Raw genomic sequence first — 18,887 nt, forward strand, 5'->3', positions numbered from 1 at the left:
CGCGCAGGCTTGTTTGCGAAGGACACACACACAGAGAGACACACACACGGAGAAGGAGAACGAGGCAGGCAGCCTTGGTCCGAGGCCGGCTCTGTTGGGGATCTACCTGAAACGATCCGAGAAAGAAGGAGGAGGAGGAGAAGAAGAGGGCGGAAGGTTGAGGTTAGCCTGAAAAGGGGGCCGGTGGGTGGGGTGTGGCTGGAAGTTTTGGGAGGCTCTGAGGTTGGGAAGGCTAGGGCGGCGCGGCTTTAGACGGGGCGGGGAAGAGGAGAAGGAGACGCTGCCAAGGGGGAAGCGGCCGGGGACGCTCCGTCTGTCTGACTGCTCCGGCAAGAGAGGAGGAGCAGGAAACGGCTTCCCCGGCATCTCGTTCCCTTTTCTCCTTCCGATTTGGGAAGGGCTCCAAAAGCCCCACCTCTACCGGCCTGCCCTTTTGGGCTCCCGGAGGGCAGTGGAAGGAGAAGGAGGGAAGGCGACCCGAGAGGACCTCCGCAGGCGAGAGGGCAACTGTCCCGCTGGGCAGCCGAGGTCAAAGAGATGGGCAGGGACCGGACAGGCGAAGGAGGTAAAAAAAAAGGACCCAAAAGTCTCGGGAGTCTGTGCCTGGAGGGGGGCGCCTGAACGCCGGTTGGCAAAGGACTGCGGAGGCGGCGAAGGTTTTTGTCTCCCGGGTTGTTTTTCGAGGCCACTGACGGATCGGAGTGGGAGGCTGCAAGCGGCGTTGTGTGCGAGTTTCGTGGAACTGGGCGGCTGTTGCAGAGCTGCTGGTCCCAGTCCAAACAGTTTGTGTCGGCGCCGGTGGGGGGTCCGGGAAGGGATTTCACGCCTCCTTTGCTTTGCTCCTTGCCCCGCTTGGCTCCCACTGGAGGGAGGCTGAGAACTTGGGGGGGCTGGACGGAGGGAGTCCGTTTGCTACCCCCCCCCCGCTCCTTTCGGGGTTGTGGGAGAGCGGCCTCCGAAGCACGTCGCTTGTTTGTTCCTCGAGGAGAGCGAGTCCGGGGGCGATCCTTCCTGCCTCGCCAAGCGCTTTCGCCTTCAGTTTCTGGCTCCGATAGTTGCATCTAAGGCCTATAAAAAACGAGGCACGGGAGGAGGGGGGATTCTAGAGAGGAATGCAACTCCTTGCTCCCACGGAAAGAGGGTCGGGAGAGAGTCCCATTCGGGCTGGAGAGTTTAGGCTGCATCCACAGTGGAGAAATAACCCGGTTTGGCACTGCTTTCACTCTTTTCTGGTTCAAGGCTATGGAATTCTGGGAGTTCGCTCCGCTCTGGGCCCACAACAAACTCCAACCCTCTTTCCGCCCCAAAAAGCAAAGGTGGCTCCGAGCCAGTTCCAGGCTCTTGGCTCTTCCTCCCTTTGGAGAAAGCCCCCCCCGGGCTTTCTTTTGGGAAGGACCCCCGGCGAAAGGTCCGCCTGATCTCGCCTTGCTCCCACGGACAGGATCTGTCAAGCTTTTCTAAACTTTTCCATGACTGCGGCGGCTGCCTGGGAAGGAGGCCCGAGGCCAAAGGGCTGCCTTAGACGGGGCCCCGCCAACCCTCTCGGCCGACAGAGATAAGAAGCCATGGCACTTCTCCTCCCCCTCCCTCCCCACTCCTTGCGGGGAAAGAGCCCTCCAAGGGTCGCCCTCCTTCCTGGCTTGGCTTGGCTTGGGGACCCAGCCTGGCAGCCGGTTGACTCTCCGCTCCTTCCCTTCCCTCCCGTGCCCAAGATTGGCACGTTGTGGCTCAGGGAGTTGCGCTTCGTGGCCGATGGCTTGCCTCGTGTTTGCCCCCCATCTTTCTCTTCCTTTCTCCCCTTGTTCCGCCTCTGATCCTGGCACCTGGCAAATCGGCCCTGGGATGCGGGATCGAAGCTAGTGTTGATCAAACTCAGGGCTGGGAGCAGCTTGTTGCTGCTTCACTATGAAGTCCAGCAAACTGGAAAGATGGTCTCCCTGGATTTAAGCTCTGGCCGGCGGTTTTGCCTTTGTGGGTTGACTTGATGGGGGGGGATGTCCGTGGAAGGCGGTGGGTTTTGTCTTATTTTTTTCTTTCTTTCGCGAACCAGACAGTCTTAATTGCTTTGGGGAGGATTATAAAGCAGGGATTTAATCTCTCCTGTCTGCCCACCCGCTTCCCCAGTTTCCCCCCATCTTCCCAGTTGAACCACCGAAGGGCTACTCTGCGCCTTAGTTAGGCGGCATCCTCTGGATCAATGAATGGCGCAACCCTTTGCATTCTTCCCCAGCCCTTGAGCTCTCCCTCTCACAAAAGGATCGGGAGCCACTTTGGCTCCAGGTGGGGCCAAGGAAGGAGAGGATGGAAGGGAGGCGCCCTGGGAATCTTGGCCTCCCCTCGTGCCTGGAAGGGCCCAGAACCAAGGCTTTCTCCCTCCCCTGCTTTCTCCGTCTCCTTTTCCGAGGGAATCCAGGTTTCCTCCCAGTGCAGCTGTGGCACACGAAACATGGGGGGGGGGGGCGTCTTCGGCGGGCGCTGAAAAGGGCAGACAAAATCCCATTTGTCAGGCATGAAGGTGGGCTGCTTGGGGACCGGGGAGCGATGGGGGGAGGTTTGCTTTGGCTCCCTGGAGGCTAGTCCGGCCGGACCGTGTGTTTCTTTCTCCTCCTCCTCCTCTCCAAGGTGAGGAACGGCGGCCGTGCGGAGTGTGTGTGTGTGTGTGTGTGTGTGTGTCTTTTCCCTGGTTTTCTTTCGCCGGCTTATGATAGATCGGTCTAGACAGCCGTTCAGACTCCCTGCGAGCGAAAGAACCGGGCCCTGAAAGGGAGAGTGGAGCGGGGGGGGGGGGGGAGAAGCGGAGGAAAAGGTCACCGAAAGATTCGGAGCCTCCGAATGGGTCTGGTTAACCCTTCGGGGCTCAGAAAATGCTCGGCGGATGGAGACAGAGATACACAGAGAGACAGAGAGATTCAGTGCCCCCGAATCTGTCTGGTTAACCCTTCGGGGGTCAGAAAACCCCAGTTGGATGTATAGATGGATCCTCTAGGTGGGAAGGGGATCTATCTATCTATCTATCTATCTATCTATCTATCTATCTATCTATCTATCTATCTATCTATCTTTCTCCCATTGTTGGAGTCCCCCCCCCCACACTATTGTGGGAGAAAGATGGAATGTAAGTCCTTGAAGCATATATATGTATTATATTTATCCCAAGAGGGATGTGGAGCCCCCTCTGGGTCCCTTGCCTCTTCTTCTTCCATCCCAATAATGGCTCCCCTTTGCGCCCCAAAGGAAGAGGCGAGTGGCCTAGCGGAAGCCGAGGCGCTCTGGGATCCTCAGGATTATGGCGGAGAGAAGATTTTTCCCCTCTTTCCCACCGTGGCTGGGGCCTCCTTTTCGCTGCCCGTGCCAGATCCTTCCGTTCCCAGAAGTTTCCCTCTTGTTTGGGAACTCCGCTTAACCCCGCGTCCTGCCGGGGCAGCGCTAGCCAAGCAGAGAGGAGCAGCAGCACAAGGCGAGCCAAAAGGAGGAGGCGTGGGGGGGGGAGGCGGGGGGGGGGGACGGACGTCGAGTTGGAAAGCCTCCGATCGCTCTCAGTCCCGGGGTGGGAGGGAGGGAGGGAGGAGGGAGGGAGGGAAGGCTCCCAGGACAAAGCCGCCCAGGCGGAGAATTCAGCATCACTCCGGCCAAGGACCTCTCGGTTACTTAAAAAGGGGGGGGGGGGTTTTAGGGGGGGCTGAGTTCCCCTCCAAGCGCTGAATAGGGCGAGAGAGCCTCTTGTATCTTTTATGGACGTTTTTAGGACCGGGAGAACTTACCTAGGGGCGCCTTGAGGCGCATTAGACTTGACAGATGCATCCGACAGGGCGGACAGCGGCTCTGGCTCTGGTCCGTTGGGCTCTAGGGAGGGGGAGGGATCGCCTTGGCTTTTGGGGTCCCCCCACTTGCCCTCATCCCCGGGAGGAAGGCCCCCTTCTCCTCAGCCCCCCCACATCCCATCCCCCCCAGGAAAGCTCATTTGCCTCGGATTTGCCCGCAGCGCAGCTCAGCTCTTCCCTCTTTGTCTGGAGAGCTTAGGCTCCGGGCGCTCCAGCCTTCGCTGGAAAGCTTCCCGACAAGGAGGAGGCCAAGCGACAGTTCTTTCTCTTCTCTCTCTCTCTCTTTTCCCCTTCTCTCTTTCGCACGTCATATCTAAATACATCGGTAATTAGATGGAAGCACCGCCGGAAATGATAGATTGGCTGCATAGCTAATAGGGACTAGGAGAAAGAAAGCCCCCAGCGCCTCTTCTCCTCTTTCTTCTCCTTCTTCTCTTTCCTCCCTCCCTCCCCTCCCTCCCCCTTGGATAAGTGGGCCCCCTGGAAAAATCAAGCCCGCGATCTGGAGCGAGGACTGAAATTACACGTCGCCGTCCGCTTTTGGGGCTGTAATCAGCCACGCAGATGAGAGGAGGCTCCCCCGCTGCACGCCGCTCCTGAACGTGTTTGCTGCATGATTGGGGGAGGAGGGAACGCGGCGTCTTTTTAAAACCCTCTGGGTGTCTGCTGGCTAAATATATACACCTAGGAGAAGAAGGAGAAGAGCGAGGAGGGAAGCGGGATCGGGAAGGGGGGGTAGCGGGGGAAAGCGGCGGCGTCAAGGCGAGGAGAGGGAATCCGACAATCTCATCACGCTTCCCTACCTTTGCCAAAAACTTGGCTCTTAAACCGGAGAAGCGCCCTTGGTGAAGCTCACAGGCCTCCCTGCGTAGACTCCACTTGGATCGTAGGCCTAGAAGCTCGGACTTTTTTGGGGGGGACACACAGGTCTCCGCAAGAGAGAGACCCCTCTGACCCAAACACAGCCAGCGAAAGCTGCTTCCAGCAAGGGTCGTTGATGTTGTGTGCAAGCCACACACATCCAAGTCTTTTGAAAGCAACCATACCACTGGGGGGTCTTGGCAAGGTTTCTTCTTCTACTGCTACTTAGGCTGAGAGAGTGTGACTTGCCCGAGGTCACCCAGCAGGTTTCTGTGGCCCAGCGAGGATTCCAACCCTGACCTCCCAGATTCCTTGTCCAGCACTCAAATTACTACACCAGGCTGACTCTTCAGACTAGAATTCAAAGTTATAGCTATATAGAATATCGCTATATATTCTAAGACAAAGCTATAGTCTGTAGAATCAGTATGCAGGGAGTTCTTGTGGCACCTTTGATACTGACTGAAGGAAAAACGTGGGCAGATGTGAGCTTTCAGAGATGCATCTGAGGTAAGAGAAGTCTATGAAAGCTGGTGCTGCCAACTTCTTTCAGTCAGTCTCAAAGGTGCTACAAAGTCTCCAACTAGAGTAGGCCCATTGAAGTGAGTAGGACCTTTCAGCCATCACTTATCTGAGTCCCATGGATTCTTTTATTTGTTTTATTAGGATTAATATTGGGTTCTTCTGCCATAGGTGAAAATAAAAACCAGTCATTGCTGTAGTTCGGGTTCTAGAGGAGGTCTCCTCTCCTCCGCTTCTGAAATCTATAGGGCTTGTTTCTTCTTTAGAAACAGTTAGATGGGGAGTGGTCATAGTCCCACCCTTTACTTCTCTAATGTGTGCTTTTCATTTCTGCCAATTGTATCCAGAGCTTGGCAGGCACTGGATTCTAAATATAGGTAGCAGAAGTGGTAATAATTAATGGGTAATGGGCACCCTGATTGGCTTTGTGGTGGGTGTTATGGGGCTAAAGGGGGGGGGAGACACATTGGGCTTTGCAGTCTTTCCTCATCTCACAGCCTCATTTTTTTTTTTGAAGGGGAGGCTTTTTGATTTAAAATCCTCTGTGCAGTTGCTTTGTCTGTCCTGCCCCATTTAACAGAATGGAGCGTTTCAGAAGGACAGCTGCACTTGGATACTCACTTGGATGCAGGAGGTATTCTGGAAGGTTTGCTTGATTTCAGGAAGCCTCAGAGACAAGGCCAATTTTTAATGCCAATTGAGCTCTTTTATGTTTTGGTGTTTACAACACCCCCACCCACTCACACCCCCACCACCAATCTACAAGTGCAACCACACCAGTTCCAGACTGAGGGAGACTTGGCTGACTGGATTATTGTCCAGGGCTGAGTTTCAAAAGACATGGTCATCTTAGTCTTTTGGAGATAAAACTTTACAAAGAGTCCTTTAACCCTCATACAGAAAGAGAGGACTCCCCCCCCCTGTATTTTACACAGAACTCAGCTTACAGGGTACACATTTTATGGGCCCAAAGAGGCAGGCCAAAATAAAGCTGCTTTGGGTCACTTTGGAGGTATGGTGTTTAAATGACACACACACACCTTAAAAGGTCAGAAGCTGTGCCATAGCTGCGCTCTTAGTTCTTAGGCTTCTGGCCTCTTAGGAGGCATGCATCATTTGAACAGCATACCTCCAAAGTGATCTGAAGCAGCTTTATTTTGGCCTGTCTGTTTGGGCCCATAGTCACCTAAAGAGTTGTAAAGACTATTCCTGAGTTTAGGCTTTCTGCTATGAACAGTTTTTTAAAAACAAAATAGACAAAAAGGGGTTGGGACAAAAATTGCCCCAACAAACCTATTTGAGTTCTACTGCTTATACCTCACCTCCTTTGCTCATTAATTTTCTGGTTTGGTGTTTTGGTGTTGTGAAACATGCACAGTGCTGCATTTGATTGTGGAATATCCTTGAATCTGTGGATACAGGGCATTTTTAATACTTGCAGATACATTGAGGTCTGAACAGACTCACAGGTTAAAGCATTCAGTGGAAATATCCTTACTAGCTGTGAGGGTCAAAATCTAACTGATTTACTAGGTGGATAGTAGATTCAGTTCTTCATCCAAAGGAGTGAATTGGGTTTATGTCCATGAAAGCTCATGCAAAAATAAACCCAGTTGAGTCTTAAAGGTGCTGCCACATTTCCTGCCCCCCACTTCCTTCCTCCTTTTTATGCTAATTATAATGGCTGGCATCCTGCTAGTTAGCTACAGTAGACCCATTCAGTCAATTGCTGAATGCTGAGTCAACACATAGCTAAAGCTAATGGATTCAATGGGTCTACTCTAGTTAACACTAATACAGGATCTAGGCCATTTTGTCAACATTGCAGAGCTGGCTTGTTTTTGTTGGTTTGTTTAATGTTTATTCCAACTTTCTCCTGACAAGTGATTCAAGGCAGCTTACAACAAAGTTAAAAACCAAAAAAAGTTTAAAACCTGGTAAAACAAAGGCTAAGGAAATGTAATTATCCTATTAAAATACCTGTAATTTATAACAGTATGAAATAATAGAAAATTTAAAATGCTGCACATGGATCCATATAAATAAAAAAGAAACACCAGTTGTGCCTCTCCAGTTGAAATCAAAATGCCTGTCTAAATGAACACTCCCCGAAAGAAAGATGGTTGTGGACTTTAAGGTTTCACTGAACTCTTGGTTGTTGCAATATGTAATTTTCAGGCTGTGGCTTTGGGTAGCATTTTCTCACTTTACACAGCGTTGCCTGTGACAGGACCCTGAATGCCTTGGCGGAAAGGTGTGACACATTATTGACCTTGCATGGTTAAGACCAAAGTCCTAAAGTGTGCAACCAGTGTTTTAGTGGCCAGGCTATCTCCAGACCACATGTCCGGTCCTTCTTTTACTCAGAGCACAAGCAATGTTGTTGTTGTTGTTGTTGTTGTTGTTGTTGTGTGCCTTCAAGTAATTTCTGATTTATAACAACCCTAAGGCAACCCTACAGAGGGCTTTTCTTGGCAGAATTTGTCCAGAGAGGGTTTGCCCTTGGCCTCATTTGGGGCTGAGAGAGTGTGAAACCCCAGTGGGTTTCCATAGCTGAGCAGGATTTAGATCCCTGTCTCCCAGTATCTTAGCCCAAAGCAAAATATTTGATGTGATTAATGCTGTTTTCAGAGAAATAGACATATTTGTCTGTTTTGATATAAAATGAAGGAAGGAATCATGTGGCATTTTTAATACCAATTTGTTTCAGCACAAGTTCATCTGTTGGATCTTCTTGTTCTGGCAAGTGAATGAGGTGATAACATGGCTTTCAAGTTTTGCTTTTATTTGTGCCTGAATAGCATACAGGAAGTCAGTAATCAAAAGCAGAGGTTGGATCCTTGGTTTGGTTGATGGCCTTCCTACTTTACACTTCTTTGTGAAACCGTTTGCCTCCCTATTTGAAAGTTAGATGGTTGCATTTTACCTTCCTGAATATCTTTTCTTAAGGGCCATATGCATTACAATGTGGCTAAAGTGTCTGTAATAAACACGAAAATAGCCGGTTACTCCCAGGAGCAATGTAATGCATAGAACTGCAGCCTTACAAATCCTTGCAGATTGGACACTATATGTCACTACTGGCTCTGTGTGTGTTGCAGGGGAAGCATACTCACTCTCATTTTGAACTCCCCCACCACAAAATTCACCATGACACCGGTTGAGATATAACTAGTTCACTTCTTTGGAAGGATCAAAGAGCTAAATTCTAGATATTCCTTACGACAATTCATAGACTCATAGAGTTGGAAGGGGCCTCAAGGGCCAGCTCCCTGCCATGCAAGAATACACATACATTCGGTAATATAGGCCATAAAGTGGCTTGCGCAAGGCCACAAAGTGAGTTCCTAGGTGAGCTGTGGGTTTAGTGTGGGATTTCCCAGTTCACACCTTTTGTCACTCATTTCTACACCCGCCTCCATTGGAAATTTAGTCTGTTAAATTTTTAGGGGTGGAACGGGTATCTAAGCAGTTAGATCTAGTAGTTGTTGTTGTTGGTTACTTTTTTGCTAGCCAGTCTGGAGACCAGGATAATGAGAAGCCAGTCTTTCTTAAAACAAAACCATCTATGGTTCCTAGGTGAGCTGTGGTTTTGGGGATTTCACACCTTTTGTCACTTGTTTCTACACCTCACTACCTCTCCTTTGGAAATTTAACTTCGGTCAGATTTTTAAAGGTGGGACGAGGTGTCCAAACAGTTAGCTCCCATTATTATTATTATTATTATTATTATTATTATTATTATTATTATTATTATTATTATTTTCTTGCTAGCCAGTCTGGGTGGAGACCAAGATAAGAAGGAGGCAGTATTTGTAAAACAAAACCATCTGCGGTTCCTAGGTGAGCTGTGGTGTTAATGCTGGATTTTCCAGCTCACGCCTTTTGTCACTTGTTCCTACTCCTCACCAGGTCTCCTTTGGAAATTTAATCAGGGTCAAAATTTTAGGGTGTCCAAACAGTTAGATCCTATCCTTGTCGTCGTCGTTGTTACTTTTTTGCTAGCCAGTCTGAGGACAAGGATAAAGAGAAGCCAGTCTTTTTTAAAATAAAACCATCTGTGGTTTTGTTTTTTAAAAATAAGTCTCTCTCTTTCTCTCTCTCTCTCTCTCTCTCTCTGTTTTTTTTTTTCCTTCCCCGGAAAGCCTCGGCTAAGAAAGGGTCTTCCAGCGCTTTCGTTAGCCCTTTCTGAAGGGGGATTTATCTCCTCCTGCAGCTTGGCAACAGCTGGGACCCAGCGCCGGCTGGCTCTCTGCTCCTCTCCCCGGCCTGCTACACACCACTGCCAGGCCTCCTCACAAAAAACAGCAACGCACCCGAGCCCCAGCAGAGCCTCCGGCTTTTTTCGCACTCGCTGAGGCTGATGGCGGAGGGGAAAGAAGGGGGGAGGCAGGCAAGGCAAGGCATGGAGGGGCCCTCCTTCTCTTTCTCCTCCGTCTCCCCCAGCAAAATCCAGCCGCTTGCAAAGATCAAGCAGATTCTTTCCGGAGAGCCAGCCTCACCTCGATTTACTACCAGAGAGGGAGGGAGAGGAGGGGAGGAAAGGAGGAGGCCCCCTTGCAAGCAGAGGGCGGGGGGGGGGGGTTCCCAGCTCCTTGAGACTCGCTGGTCTCCTTTAATATGGGGCTGCATCCACACTGGAGAGATAACCCGGTTTGGCTCCGCTTTAACTCTCTGTCTGGCTCAAGTCTATGGAATTCTGGGAGTTGGAGTTTGTTGTGGGGCCCAGAGCGGAGCACAAAAAACCAAAGAGGCCACCGGCTCCTCGGCAGCGGTTTCTTTCTCCTCTCCTCCTTCCCCCAAAGGAGAACCATCTTCTCTTGGAGGAGCTCCCATTTCCCTCCTTGGCTGGCCAGGCAGAGCACTCGCAGCTTTCTCTCCCTTTCCTATTTTGATTTTTTTTAAACCCCATGATCTAATCCTGAGCTAACGTCTAAATCTAAAAAAAAATCCTGATCTGATCCTCATCTGACTTCTGGCCGAGGAAGGTCCAAAATGCGCTGCAGAAATCCGCTTTAACTGCCCTGGCTCAATGCTAGGGGATTCTGGGAACTCTAGATTTGGGAGACATTCTTTGTCAGAGAGCTCTGGAGCCACAATTTATTTATTTATTTATTTATTTATTTATTTATTTATTGTGTTTGTACCCCGCTCTTCAGCCACAAAGGCTCTCAGAGCGGTTTACAGATAGTTAATTAGACAGTAGTTCCCTCAGGCTTACAGTGCAAAAAGACGCGACACAAAAGGAGAAGGGAAAGCCAGGGCAGCTAAAGCGAGTTCAAACTGGATTATTTTCTGCAGGGTGTTTTGGACCAAAGTTAGGCTTTGTGATAGGGGTATCCAATAACATCCAAAATCCACCAAACAGCGATACCTTTATTGGGCCAACCAAAATGCACACTATACACGTTGCAAACCTTTTGAAGCTCCCTGGTTTCTTCATCAGGCAAGGTGTTAAAAAAACATACAGGAGAAAGGGGGGAAGGCATCTTATTATTTTTGTTATCAGTCCAGATGGTATGGAGGGGGTATCTCTTGCAGGTTGGCACCTCCTCCTTTTGGCTACTGAGAGATTCTCAAAAACTCCAGGAAATCTAGCATCCATTTGCAACACAAAAAGATGCTTCCTTTGCAATCCAGTACGTCTCCGTCCTCTGTGGGGCCACAGGCCCCTTTGTTAAGGTTGATAGGCGCGGCGATCTTGTTTCTTGGGCCTCCTGCTTACCTTGAAATAGTAGTAGAGCACACACCTCGGCTGGGTGAGCCCCACCTTGGAGCAGATGCCTCTGACCAAGCCATTGTTGAATGAATGGTGAGTCAACATGCAGATCAATCTCGTGGATTCAAAGGACCAGCTCCAGTCAGGAGGAGAAGAGGAAGGCGGCCATTGTCTGTGATGCTGCGGAGTGCAGGAGAGGAAGGCCAGGGAGCCTTCCTAGCAGACCATCTTTGGGAGGGCACGAAAGGAGAATTTTGCGATCTGCAAGACCGTCCCCAGTATAATCTAATTATGCACCACAGGCTCCCGGTGTTGCTTTGAAGGAGGCGGACAATGATCAATTTACATTGACCTGGGGCTGGGCGAGCTTTTAGATGGTAATTGCCATATTGATTTGCATGCCAAAAAGAGAGAGATGGTGGGGGGGTTGAGTGAGTGAGTGTGTGTGTGAGAGAGAGGAGGGGAAGGGGCTAAAATTAAACACCGGAAGCTAAATGAAACGGAAATTTAATGTCTAAGTACCAACGGAAAAGACCCGGCTAAACTTGGTGCTGCTTGTGGGGGTCTATTTTTAGTCCTGTGAAACTTGGAGGAGGAAGTAGATGGGCTTCTGCTAGCTTGGAGCAGTCACCCTACACCGCCGGAAAGAAAGGAAAGGGGGACGCAGGCATTCAGCAATTCCAGCTCTAGACTTGCAATTTAAGTCCCCAGTTTAAGGTTCCCCATCCTTTAGGAAAGTGCAGGATGGGTTCTGCAATACCACTTGAGGGTCGGGTGGGGGTGGATATGGGACTGAAGGCTTTTTGTCTTTCAGAAGGGGAGGACAAGGTCTTAATGCCACGAGGCAATTAGGAGAAGAAAACACAGAATCCAGCCGCTGCTTCCCTGGAAACTGGCTGCTGCGCGGGGAGTTTAGCGTAGTCAACAGACCGTCAGGAAAGAAAGGGGTGTGTGTATGTGTGGTGTTTATGTGTGTGTGTTTGTGTGTTGGGAGGGGTTACCGTTCTGCTCTGCGGCACATCTCCTTCAAGAGGAAAGCATTCCAAACACTTTGTGTAGCCTTCGTTTAGTCTCAACTGGGAAGGTTCAGGAAAGAAACCCACTTCCTTCCAGACTATGGCCTACTCGCCTCTCTAAACAACCCCGCCGGGAGACTGGCCTTTATACTTGAAAGCCCTTCTGTTTGTGAATGGTTCCTCTGCAGGTTGTCCTCCTTGCACCCTTCTGAGCTGTATGTCCAAATAAAGAGTGTACTGGATTGTAGGCTTCATTTGTGGTAGGCTGTCCTCGTCCCAGGGCCCCATCTGGATACCCAAGACTGCTTTTGTGGCCCTTGCTTCTCTAGACTTATTTTCAGAGAAGTAGGCATAGGAGGAAGAGGAGGCCATAACCCCTCCACAAGAAGTCTGCCCTCTCCAAATGAAAACTTCCTTCACTACTGCAATTTCTAGCCTTGCAGTAACTTAAAAGAAACACAAAGGATGGAGACAGTACTAGATTGCAAAGGAAGCATCTTTTTGTGTTGCAAATGGATGGTAAGATTTCCTGGACTTTTTGAGAATGGAGCATTTAGAAATAGAGTTTAAGTTCCCTCAGGAAAAAAGCAGGCAAACTTACCAAGGCAACACAAACACAGTAAATATTTTTTTAAAAATCCAAGTGTGAGTGATTTTCACTGTCTCTCTCTCTCTCAGCAATGCTAGAAATGTAGGAAATGAATAAAAATTCATTGAGGGTACAGATTTCTTATTTGAGGGTCGTTTTGTCCCTGTCTACCATAAATACATCCTGATCCCTTTCTTGGGGGGGGGGGGGGGAAAAAGAAAAAACACAAGAAAAGTGAACTGCCTTTCTTGAAAGCTTCCAGGAGTGGCAGCTCACCTTTTCAGTAGGTTGCACACACACACACACACACACACACACACACACACACTTGTTCAGAAACAGAAGTGGACTTTGAGACGCTTCCATTCCTCCCATAGGGCCCCCAGCCATTCCCAAGAGCAGACAATTAGCCTCCAGCCCCACTCCCCCATTTCCCCCTCTGGGTCTAAGCCTTAGACATGACTCCATTTTCACTTTGTTTGTGGGTAACATAATGAATACATGGGAAGTGGCTTTGGCCTATATATGCACAGAGCAGAGGTACACTTCCTCCATGGGTTGTGAAAGCCTCATCAGCTGAAAAGCTGCTCACTTCTAGCACTGTCTATACAAGTTGGCTGTTGACTTGTGGCAAACCTATACATTCCATAGGGGTTCTTATTTTTTAAAGGCAAGCAATAGTCAGAGGTCATTTGCCACACCCTTCCACTGAAATACAGTCTGTAGTAGCACATCATATTCCTTGACAGGTCCCCCATCAAAGTACTAACCAGGCCTGACCCTGATCAGATGGGCTCTAGTGCCCTCATTGTATTTAGGCTTTTTCTAACACCATCCCAGAACACAAACTTGGAGATACAGGGTATGTTAAAATAAGAAACAGTTTTCTGCCTAGTCTGGGTTAATGTGTCATACCCAAGTGCCTACATTGTTAATCTGTTGTCATGTAGCTTGGAAGTATTTTATCCACTATGCCACAGCTGTGCAGAAAGATTTATTCAGAACTCAGGTTACCTGTATTCAGCTGAACTTCCTTCTGCATGTATTTGGAACTTGTAGTAAACTTAGTTGAACAAACCTGCAAAAATGGGAAGACTGGTGGGTTTCAGTAAAGGCATACTCTGGCTCTTTTGTTTCAGAAGCACTTGAAGTTTGTTTCTATTTAATATTTCTGCCTAGGAGCAGAATGTTCAGCAATAAAACTAGCTTTTTACATCTAAATACAATGCTCATTGAATAGTTGCTGTTTTTAGGACCAGAGCTCCTGCAAAGTGAAAAAAAGAGAACAAATTGGTAGAGTTCGGTCTTTATTTACTTTGTGACTGTTATGGTGGGGTGGGGGAGTCAAAATACGTGGATGCTGTCTATTTTAGTGCTGGAAATCTGTGCTTTCCATCCAGGAAGTGAATTGCAGCCTTAGAGAATCTTGCTTACTCCTTTCAGAAGACTTTGGTAATGTCACTGAATACAGAGGGAGTTCAGTCTGAAGGGGAAAAATTGTTTCCCTGGAACTAGGTCATATCTGCAATCCAGTTAGCACTTCCTTAGAAGGAAGTCCCATTAAAATCCTAGAAGCGTAGTTCCCCATATGCTTAGGATGGATAGCAGCTATCCAAGTGTTTTTGGCAGGATTGTTGTTTCTGCTGTTGTTGCTTTGTGCCTTCCAATCCTTTCTGACTTATGGTGGCCCTAATGTGAACTTATAATAGGGTTTTCTTGGCAAGATTTGTTCAGTGGGGGCTTGCCATTGCCTTGCCCTGAGGCTGAGAGCATGTGACTTGCCCAAGGTCACCCAGTGAGTTTCATGGTCAAGTTGGGAATTGAACCCTAGTCTCCAGAGTTGTAGTCCAACACTCAAATCATGACAGCACACACTTTATAATATCTTCCTGAATGGCTACTGTAAGGGATAGCTCAGACAATGCACTACAGGACCCAAGTTTATAGAAACAGAAATTTTAAACCCAAATTATTGATAGCGCTGGCAAAGGAATTCCCAAATTGTGGTAATGGCTCTCTTATAGAACATGATAATTTAGAATTGCTTTCATGCTTTTTTGGATTACAACTATCCAGAATCGACCAGCCTGTGTCCATTCACCATGTTGCCCAGGGAGGAATTCTAGGATAACCTTTCCATGTTCTGGGACATATACATGTTCCTGAAAAACATACAAGTAATAACTGAATACCAGCACTGTACTCAGAGATATACTGCCTTGATTCATTTAGCTGTCATTGCAAAAACCCATTCTAGCTTCCACACATTTTCTGAATCCTTTTTAAAAGCTATCAAGGCAGCAGCCACCAGTATTTTCTGTGACAGTCAATTCCATACATTAACTGGGTGTTTTATAAAAGCGTGATTCTTTTTTGTCCGCTCCAAATCAATTGCCAATCAATTCCATTGGTCAATCTTGCATTCTTGTCTTGGACGAGGAAGAAGAAATATCTTCCTCTCTCTATACCAGAGCCGGGGAAACACTTGGTCCTCCAGATGCTTTGGACTTCAACTCCCAGAAATCCTAGTCAATAATAAGGGATTATGGGAGTTGCAATTCAAAACAGTTGGCAAGCGAAATGTTTCCCAGTCCTGAATTAACCCTTTGCAGTGGCTAACCTCCTCTGAACAAATACTGCCAAGAAAACCCCATGATAGGTTTGCCTTAGGGTGGCCATAAATCAGAAAATGACTTAAAAGGCATACAACAACAACAACAACAACAACAACAACAGTCCTAAATTTATAAACTTCTGCCACTTTCATCCTCTCTCCAGTTATCTGTCTGTCTAAATTAAAAATACCATAACACTTTAACCTTTGTTGATAAAGAATTTATTTTAATCCCCTGATCCTTGGATTGTGGTGGTACGTTTTTCACTATCGTGGTATCTTTACCAAGATGGGATGATCAGAACAGTATGTGATACTAGTTTTTGTGGGTTTTTCGGGGCTGTGTGGCCACGTTCTAGAAGAGTTTATTCCTGACGTTTCTCTGAAGATGCCAGCCACAGATGCTGGCAAACCCATCAGGAATAAACTCTTCTAGAACATGGCCACACAGCCCTAAAAACCCACACAAAACTATGGATGCCCAGCCATGAAAACCTTCGACTTCACAGTATGTGGTACAGTATTCTAAATGTGGGTGCATTGTATTAACAACAGAAGCCAGTGTTGAATGAGCAGAGGTCTGCTAGGGCAAATGGGCCTTTTCCCCTCTCGCCTCCCCACTGCAAATCCTCCACTACTCCACAGAAGATTTTGAGAATGAGCAAAGAGGAGTAGAAGTCATCATCCCCCAGTTACATAGTGGGAAGCTGTTCCAACGTTTGTCTGTGGGAAAACTTTGTTGGATTGCATCCAAAATGACATTATAATACCGAAATACTTCTAGGCACTGACTGGGATGACCCCCCCCCCCCTAATCTAACTGTCATGATCCCAAACATATCTTTCCTGGTTGATTGATACTTGTTCAGGCTTGGTCAGGTGGAGGCAGAGTAGGGCTTTGTGTGGCAGTGGCTTCTTTATGTATGAAGATAGTTATTTAGTCTGAATCGGATTGCCAATCTACCCATCATGAAGTGATCCTTCTGGAATTCTCCAGTCTTCTGAATAAGTTATACCAGACTGATCCTACTATGGATCCTTGCAGAACAACACTGCTTATTTACCTTCAATGGGTGTATGTGGGGGGGGGGGGTGGGGAGGAAACTTCTACCTGTATTTTAACCAACTACTGGCTCATGAATAGGCTCATCCTCTTATCAGAATACTGTTAGGTTTATTCAGTTGAAGGATTCTTTGTGTGACTCAGTGTTTGGTGAGAGATTCTCTAAGAAGATTTATGAGTGTGTCAGCGCGTGTGCGCGCGCACACACACACACACACACACACAGATTTGGGTATATCTTTGCCATCTTCCACATTAGCCTTTTTGCAATCTACAGGGCCTCTTTTTAAGTTTTGCTATCTAAGGCTGCAATTTGAGGGGAAGTTAACAAAAGGGAAGAAATCATTTATCTCACTGGGACCTCCTTCTGTATTAGGGGATACTATACTTCTTCTCTCTGGCTCCTATCTCACTGATATTGCTATGGAAGGAATGTTGGTTTGTTCTTTGGAAGCTTTGTAATGTCCTTGGTTCATTTAGTGACCCATGCATTTTCAAATGCGTTTTGGCTCGTTTGGACAAAGCTTTATATAGTTTTAAAATCTTTATTTTAGGAAAGCTGTTTACCTTTTTATACCTTCCTTGATGCTGTTGTTTAACTACGATGGCACTCTTTGTGGTTCTCTGGCCTTTTAGCCTGTACTATGAAGAATGAGGATCTTGGCTTGTAAGATTAGAGAGAGGTCCAAAAGGTGCAGAGAGACAGTGTGGCCTAGTGGTTTGAGTGTTGGAGTAGGACTCTGGAGCGCAGGGCTGGATTCCCAGCGAGGTCATGAAACTCACTGGGCGACCTTGGCAAGTCATATTCTCTCGGCCTCAGAGGAAGGCAATGGCAAACCTCCTCTCAAGAAACCTTGCCAGGAAAATCCCAGGACAGGGTTGCTTTAGGGTCGCCATAAGTCGGAAAAGACTTGAAGGCACACAACGACAACCACAATCCTGCCAAGAATGCTTTGGCTAGCTACTATACAGCGTAAGCCTGTAGGGGAGCTTTAAGGCACACAGGAAGGCTCTTGGAGTGGGAAACTAAGGCCAGTGTAAACAGGAACAGTGCAGGAGCAAGGCTGTGTAAAGGCAGTGGGGTGGGCACTTTCTCAGTGCCCCAGAAACCCCTTTTCCCAAGGAAGCGCTAGGATCTCTAGCAGGAAATGCAAGAACAAAAGGATCCGCTGGCACCTTGAGGCCCGCGCGGCTTTCCTTGGGGCCTCAGAGGCCAGGAGAGAGGGGAGCCTCCCCACTCGCGGGATGGTTTTGTTCTCGCATCGCGCGGGTTGTTTGCTCCAGGGCCCTTTGCAGAGAGGCCTCCGAGAGCGAGCTGCGTTGCAAAAAAAAGGCAAGGCAGGCTGCAGTGGAGACCGCCTCCGAGGAGCAGGAAATGACAGACTCCCCCTTCTCTCTCCCCGCCGAGGATCGGTTCCCTCCGGCTGCTCTTGGCCCGGGCCTGCAACCCACGCGGGGCTCCTGACGCGGGGGGCTCTCTCCTCCAGCCCCCTTCACCCAGCCCAGGCCCTTCCTTCCGGAGCTCTTTCTCTCTCCCGGAGGCCAGGAGGAGGAGGAGGAGGAGGAGGAGAAAACCTTCGGGTCCTGGCTTTCTCTCTTACGGGGGGATTGCTTCCAAGAGCCAGCCCTTCCCTTCCCCCGGTGTGGAAACCCAGCCCTTAGCTTTCCACCTCGCTCTTTGTCGAGCCGAACGGGATTTCACAACTCAAAGCGAGTGGTTTGGCCTGGTGCTCTTTCCGAAGGCTAGGAGCCAAGTCTTGGGAGAGCTGGGGGCCTGGGCTCTTTTGTGTGTGTGTGTGTGTGTGTGTAGTCTTGTTAAAACAACACCAACAACAATGGCCCTCTGATTGGAGGTAAGCTCCACTGAATTCAAAGAGACTTACCCCTGAGGAAGTATAGACAGAACGGTAGCCGTTTGTTGTTATTGTTGTTGTTAGCTGTCCTTGAGTCGGTTCCAACTCATGAGGACCCTGTGGATGAGATCCCTATTCTCCACTGCCCTGCCCAGATCCTGCAAACCCTTGCCCACAGCCCTCTTGATTGAGTCTATCCATCTGGTTTGGGGTCTTCCTCTCTCTCTTCTACCCTCGACCTTTCCTAGCATTATTGTTTTTTCTAGTGATTCATGCCTTTTTACTATGTGGCCAAAGTACAATAGTCTCAGCTTGATCGTCTTTGCTCCCAAGGAGATCCCTGGTCTGATCTGTTCAAGAACCCATTTGTTTGTCTTCTTGGCTGTCCATGGTATCCAACGTACTCTTCTCCAGCGCCACATTTCAAATGAAATGTTGTGCTTTTCTTTCCGTCTGCTTCCTTCACTATGGCTCTCCCATCGGTACATGGTCATTGGGAAATCAATGGCCTGAATGACTGAAAACAGTTCCCGTGTTGCCCACATAGCAAAGTACAATAACATCCCAAATCCACAAAACAGGGATACTTTTATTGGGCGTTGGGCCAACCAAAATGCACAATATACACATGGCTGCATGTTTTTGATGCTCCCCTGGCTTCTTCATCAGACAAAAGGTGTTAAAATTTATACAGGCGAGAGATAAAAAGGAGTGGTGACGATGTTAGTCTCAGGCCTGCCTTTTGTCAAGATGTGGCGGTTGTCTTCAGATGGTATGGACGCATGTTCATGAACTGAGGACGAGAACCATAACATCCTGACAAAATGCA

General features: G+C 48.5%; 1 protein-coding gene across 7 annotated transcripts in view; it reads left to right on the forward strand.

Moving 5' to 3' along the window:
* The window catches only part of BCOR (BCL6 corepressor), a 106,431-nt gene that overhangs the window by 7,750 nt on the left and 79,794 nt on the right, over positions 1 to 18,887 (forward strand). The window contains exon 1 of one of the 7 annotated variants that reach the window (XM_042460196.1): positions 21 to 162. The exons of 5 other annotated variants lie outside the window; for them this stretch is intronic. The gene's annotated coding sequence lies outside the window, so the exon portion shown is untranslated. Of the gene's footprint in view, positions 1 to 20; positions 163 to 321; positions 566 to 18,887 lie in introns of those variants that run through there. One more of the 7 variants, XM_042460195.1, reaches the window with a different exon arrangement.

The sequence above is a fragment of the Sceloporus undulatus genome, chromosome 3, assembly GCF_019175285.1.
Source record: "Sceloporus undulatus isolate JIND9_A2432 ecotype Alabama chromosome 3, SceUnd_v1.1, whole genome shotgun sequence".
Taxonomy (NCBI): Eukaryota; Metazoa; Chordata; class Lepidosauria; order Squamata; family Phrynosomatidae; genus Sceloporus; species Sceloporus undulatus.